Genomic DNA, 6,927 nt, shown 5'->3' with positions numbered 1-6,927 from the left:
CCAAAATGGTATGATCAAAGTAGAAGTGTTTACTTCTCTTCTGGCTTGGACTCTGGTCTGTGAACAACTATAAGCACTCTTTTCTGCCCTCAAACTGCGAGCAGGATTCCCTCTCCACAGCCCCCACCAGCTCTGCCATGCTAGCATTCCTGCTAACTTTAGGACTGCCACCCAGAACTGTGACCCAGATCAGCTGCTTGATTCCCCACCTTCTATAGGCTGAAAGCTCCAGAAGCAGCCACAGCTGCTTCTTGACCACATTCCTCTCTCACCCAGGTGAGAGAGTTTTCTCACTGACCCTTGAAGCTGTCTTTGATGTTTGTGAGTTGAGAAGTCAGGAAACCACTACAGCTGTCAGTGATTCAGCACCCTGAGGCCTGGTCTAGTTCATTCTGTGCTGATGTGGCCCATGGTAGGCTGTGTTCCTTCCTGTTGGCCTTACAGATTGTGTTGGACTGAAAATCTGTTTCAGTCTGTTAGTTTGTATCTTCTGCTCCTCTAGAATTTGTTTAGAAAAAATTTTTACAGGCATTTTGAGGGGTTTGGTGGGAGAGCTCAGGCAAATTCTTGCTTCTGCTCTGTCATTATGGCTCCATCAACATCAGCATTTCTAAAACAAAATTCCTTCTTTCCCTGAAACACAATTTAATCTTTTAATCTCAAGGGTTTTACCATCTTTCCAGTTACCCAGTTTGACAATTTTAGGATCACTCTTTATTTCCCATTCCTGCTCACTCAGTGAATCCATCTTGAATTTTCTTTCTCTAGAAGTTTCTTTACATATCTCACCTTCTACTCAGCCACACAACTACCATCCTCCTTCAGCACTTCATTACTTTTCACTTGGACTATTTTAATAGATTTTTAATTGGACTACCTGCCTCAAGTCTCTCTCTATTCTAATCTACCCTCCACAGAGCTACCATTTATCTTGTGGAGGAAAAGGACTTTGGGGAATTCATAATACCATGATACATCTTTTTTTGAGAGATAAGAGTTATGATTCCATGTTCCTCAAAGTGTTTCTAAAATCTTGCTAAATCTTGATTGATTTTTTAATCAATTAATAGAAAATGAGCTACATAAAAAGGTTAATTGTCATGTTTCCAAAACTATTTTATACCTTTTAATTTTAAAATTTAAGAAATACAAGTGAGCAATTTCTCTTACAAACATTTTCAGTTAAAAAACATTTCAACAAATCCAAGATGAGAGAGATGTGTATCTTTTCAATGAGTACCACAGATAGCCTCTCTTGGCATTCATCAAGTGCCACCTGACCATGCACCTGGAACCCCCCTTTGTCTCCACTGTCAGTCACTGTAACACCTTCAGTGGGCACTGCCATGCCTCCCATGGTCTAATGGCAGCACCTGTGCAGGCCCTAGAATCACAGGGGTTTCTTCACATTCTCCCTTCATTGATTCTGGCTACTGAGCTTGTAGTTGCTCTTCTCATCTGAAAAGGAGCAGAAAAAATGCCAAGAATTTCATATGTTTCTTCTCTCGTTACTTTCAGTCCCATTTTTCAGAACTAAGTAGGGGTGGACATTTTGGATTCACATCTCTGCATGGAAAGCAGTGATCCAAATCCACACTTCTGAAGTTCATCCCTTACAAATAAAAAGTATAATAAAAGAGCAAAATCTATGCATACAGCCAGATACTATGACAACTGGTAAAAATTGTCTCCTTTCCTAAAGCACAGCAGCATTTAGATGAGAACAAGCTGCTGTTTAGAGACCAATTGCCCACAAGAGATTTTATAGTATTTTTCAACAGCTATAATTTAAAGTTATCAGAAGCTTACCATGACAAACATCTCTTAAAACCCTTTGTATTGTTTATTCTGTCTTTGCTATTATTCAACTCACCTTAACAAGTTATCTATTAGCTGCCAGCTAGTAAGGCAAAATGTAGTTGTAGACAGAGTGCTGGGCTTAACTCAGGAATACTTGAGTTCAAATCTCAATGGTGACATTAGTTATGTGGCCACAAGTTAAGTCAAGTAATGTGTCTGTGTTTCAATATCTCAAATGTAAAATGAGGCAGGGGAAGAAAGTGACTAGATAGACTCTAAGGTCCCTATTGGTTCTAAATCTTGATCTTATGATCCTATTAGTATATTCCAGGCATTGTTCTAGGCAGTGACAATGCACACATAAAACAGAACAGTCCCTATCCTCATGGAGCTCATTTCCCACTGTGTGTACAAATGCCATCTCAGATTGACTTGTGAGAGCTGATAGTTAAATTTCCATTATAATCATTTATACCTCAAACACTGGCAAATGCCACAAACCAGGGCTTGATGTTTTGTTCTGTTGATTGACTAAATTTAAATATGTCATATCTACATATATCTACATATGCTGTGTGTGTGTGTGTGTGTGTGTGTGTGTGTGTGTGTGTGTGTGTGTGTACGGGGTGTAGGATGTGTTCAGGGAGGACCAGGACCAATACCTTTGGTGTGATAGCTGCCAAGCCCTTTTTGGGGCTCTTTCCACCTTTGGTGTCCACCTGTTCCAACTCTCACCTGTGGCTCCAAGAAGCTGCAGCATGTGCAGCAGCCACACCCCAGTAAACCATTTTTGCAGACAAGTCAAACTTGTTTGAGTGTAACCAAGGGTTCTCAATCCCATTGGTGAGTTAGGGAGGTGTCTACCCCAAGCATGTGAAGACTTCTTCAGGTGGAATGGAGAGATGAGAACAATTTGTTCCAACAGCCATGAAGGTAGATGAAGCAGGTGATGTGGAGCACTTAGAGCTTGATTAGACACCAAAGATGCCAAGGTCATCCATTGCATCCTGAGCCATTGGCAGTCATCCTGTCTCTGTCCTGCCACTGGAGTATGATGACTCTGGAGGAGAGAGTTAGGCTGACAACCTCATGAAACTCTGCCTCACTTAAATCCAATTTACACTAGAATCAAAAGACATCACCCATACCATTGCACTATTATGCCTCAAAGTCCTGTGGTGATAGGCAAGTGATGAAGCAGCAGGTGTGGATACACTGGGAGCTGTAGTCACAACTCTACACATAGGGTAGTTTCTCACTGGATGCAGCAGTGGGACTTGACAGCCCCCTGGGTGTCTGAGCAGCCTTTCAAGGATCACACAGCTCACCTCCTGGTATGAGGAAGGGGGCTAGAAAAGGTGCCCTAAACATTGCCTACTTACCCAACCCTGCCCTGATTATAGCGGCAGGCAGGGAATCCCACTATGCGGTCGAAACACAAAAAATGTATGAAAACATCTGCAAAGATGGTTCCATTCACCAACGGCACATGGAACATGTGTACACTAATAGACAACACAAGATCCAGTAGACCTGAAAGAAGAATTACTCTTGTTGCAAGAGAACTCAACAGGTATCATATCCAAATAGAAGCCCTGAATGAAACAAGGTTGGCAAATGAAGGCCAGCTTACTGAATTTGGAGCTGGATACACCTTTTTTCTTCAGTGGACCCAGTGAAGGGAACGTCATGAAATTGGCATGGATTTTGCAATCAAAACCAATTTAATCAGCAAGCTGGCATGCCTGCCAAAAGGAGTAAATGACAGGCTCATGACAAAACTATTGCCACTCTCAGGAAAATGCTATGCCACCATAATCAATGCCTATACTCCCACCATGGCAAACCCTGATAAAGTAAAAGACAAGTTTTATGAAGACCTAGAGACCCTTATCGTCAACGTGCCAAAAGAAGACAAGCTTATAATACTAGATGACTTTAATGCTAGACTAGGCTCAGACTACCAGACTTGGCAAGGAGTCCTAGGTAGAAATGGAGTTGGAAGCAGCAACTGCTGAAGACTTGTGCATCACATGACCTTCTCATCACCAAAAAAGTCTTCCATTTACCTAAATGCAATAAACTTCATGGATGCACCCTTGTAGCAAACACTGGCATCTAATATATTATGTGACTGAAAGGAGAAGAGACAGACAAGATGTGAGAGTGACAATGGCAATGTGTGGTGCAGTGCTGGACTTATCATGGACTTATCCTTTCCAGGATAAATATTTGCATTCAACAAAAGCGCCAACCCCAAAGCAAAATGATTACTAGAAGAATTAATGTCAACAAATTACAGCAATTCTCTGAATGTGAACAGTTTGCTGCTGACTTGGAAGGACAGCTGAGCCATCACACAGCTGGCAACAGTGGAGCAGAAAAGGAGTGGGCAGCTTTCAGAGATCTGGTGTACAGCACTGCATTTGCTCATCTGGGTCAGAACACTCGCAAATACCAAGACTGGTTTGATGAAAATGATGGAGAAATTCAGAAGCTGCTAAAAGAAAAATGAGAACTCCATAGGATTTAGCAGCAGGATAGTTCATCCACCTCTAAGAAGGCAGCATTTAATTCCATCAAAAGCAAAGTACGAGCAAAGCTTAGAGAGATACAGGATTCCTGGTTCAGTAAGAAGGCAGATGAAATTCAGTTTTATGCTGATAGTAACAATCCAAAGTACTTTTATGATTCCCTGAGAGCTATTTATAGAACAAAAACCTATGGTGCATCACAACTACTCAGTGCTGTTAGAGCCACATTGATTAGTGGTAAGGACATGATCCTACAGTGATGGGCTGAACACTTCTATAGTGTTCTCAACAGACCATCATCAATCAATGCTGAGGCCACTGACCGTTTACCTCACATTGAAGTCAGTCCTTTCTTAGCTGAACTTCCAACTGAAGAAGAGGTTTTGAGGGTCATTGGGCTCCTTTCATGTGGCAAAGCACCTGGTGCTGATTCTATTCCAGCTGAGATTTACAAGGTCAGGGGACCATTGCTCATACAAAAGCTGACTGAAATTTTCCAGGTTATATGGCAAGAGGAGGTTATCCCCCAGGAGTTCAAGGATGCCTCCACTGTCCATCTCTATAAGGGAAAGGGAATAGATTGTCCCACGACAATCACAGGGGGATCTCTCTCTTAGTCACTGCTGGCAAAATTCTTGCTAGCATCCTTCTTAATAGGCTGATCCTCCACCTGGAAGATGGTCATGTACCTGAGAGTCAGTGTGGCTTCAGAAAGGGTGAACGAACAGTCAATATGGTGTTTGCTGCCCAACAACTCCAGGAAAAATGCCAGGAACAGAACAGAAGTCCATATACAACATTTGTAGATCTGACCAAGACCTTTGACACTGTTAGTTGTGAGGGCTTATGGAAAACTATATCAAAATCTGGTTGCCCAGAGAAATTCATCAATATTGTACATCAATTTCATGATGGCCTATTTGCCCAGGTTCTGGATAATGGACAAAGTTCTCGTGCCTTCCTAGTCACCAATGGAGTGAAACAGTGCTGTGTGCTTGCTTCCATGCTTTTAAGCATGATATTTTCAGCCATGTTGACAAATGCTTTCAATGAGGATGAATATAACATCAAGGTCAACTACCGTACTGATGGCAAGTTCTTCAATTTGAAAAGGCTATAAACCAAGACCAAAGTGACAGGAGTGTTGGTGCATGATTTTTTGTTTGCAGATGATTGTGCACTCAGTGCAACCTCTGAAGCTGAGATGCAACAAAGTTTGGATCAATTCTCTGCTACCTGTGCTAATTTTGGCCTAATAATTAACACCAAAAAAAAACACAGGTGTTCCATCAGCCATCACCACTCTATCCATAAGTAGAATCATCAATAACAACAAATGGAGAAGTTTTGAATGTTGTGGATAAGTTTATTTACCCTGGCAGTGTGCTTTCCAGGTTGGAGGTTGGTGCACAGATTGCCAGAGCTAGCTCAATGTTTGGGAGGCTCTGAAGAAAAATTTGGGAAAGAAGAGGTATTAGACTGACTACCAAATTGAAGTTCCACAGAGCCATTGTGCTGACCTCATTGTTGTATGCCTGTGAAACATGGACAGTCCACCAACATCATGCCAGGAAACTGAATCGTTTCCATTTGAACTGTCTTAAGAAGATTCTGAGGATCACCTGGCAGGATAAGGTACCAGACATTGAAGTTCTTGCTCAAGCTGAAGTGCCAACTATTCAAACAATTCTCTCTCTTCAGAGAGTGCAATTCTGATGGGCTGGCCATGTTGCTCAAATGCCAAATGTACACTTGCTAAAAAGATGATTTTATGGAGAGCTTGCATGGGGCAGGCTATCAAATTGTGGCCACAAGAAACAATACAAGGACACTCTCAATGTCTGTCTCAAGAACTTTGTATTTGACTATGCAACGTGGGAGACACTGGCACAGGACCACTCAGCATGGAGTGCCCACATAAGAAAAGGTGCTGTGCTCTTTGAGCAAAGCAGAATTGAGATAGCACAAAGTAAATGCAGGATGCACAAATTTGGGATATTCATCCCAGATATTTACATGGACTATCTGTGCTCAAAGTGTGGTAGAATATTCCGAGTTCATATTGGTCTGATCGGCTGCAGTTGGACATACTGAAATTTCACTTTACAATGGTGATGTCATTTTGGTCTTCTGTGAAGACGAAGGACAACAACCAACCAACTATATGTATGTGTATATGAAAGTGTGTATATGCATATACATGTATATATATATATGTACATAGTATATATACATATGAGTGTATATATGCATGTATACACCTATATGTGTATATATGTATATATAAGATTAAATGTGTATACATGTATATACATACACACATATATGTATACATACACATGCACAAATACACATACACATATAGATAGATAGATACACACTATATTGTTGCAGTGGATAGAGTGCTGGACCAGGAGTCACTTAACTCCTATTGGTCTCAGTTTTTTAATCTGTAAAATGTAGGTACACTGAAGAAGGAAATGACAAACCATTCATTCCAGTGTCTTTGCCAAGAAAACCTCACAAAGAGTCAGATGTGATTGAAAAATTGACTCAACAACAATAACTGTACACACACACACACACACACACA

At 41.2% G+C, this 6,927-nt stretch overlaps 1 long non-coding RNA gene across 1 annotated transcript in view; it reads right to left on the bottom strand.

Annotated features, from left to right (window-relative positions):
• Positions 1 to 1,095: 1,095 nt before the first annotated feature.
• Positions 1,096 to 6,927, bottom strand: part of LOC140527144 (uncharacterized) — a 233,725-nt gene continuing 227,893 nt past the window's right edge. The window contains exons 2-3 of the long non-coding RNA XR_011974696.1: positions 5,709 to 5,779; positions 1,096 to 1,458 (exon numbers count right to left, since the gene is read on the bottom strand). This is a non-coding gene — a long non-coding RNA (uncharacterized lncRNA). The remainder of the gene's footprint in view (positions 1,459 to 5,708; positions 5,780 to 6,927) is intronic.

Source organism: Notamacropus eugenii, chromosome 2 (assembly GCF_028372415.1).
Source record: "Notamacropus eugenii isolate mMacEug1 chromosome 2, mMacEug1.pri_v2, whole genome shotgun sequence".
Taxonomy (NCBI): Eukaryota; Metazoa; Chordata; class Mammalia; order Diprotodontia; family Macropodidae; genus Notamacropus; species Notamacropus eugenii.
Note: the sequence above shows the minus strand (reverse complement) of the source record. Positions and strands in the feature narration are given on the sequence as shown.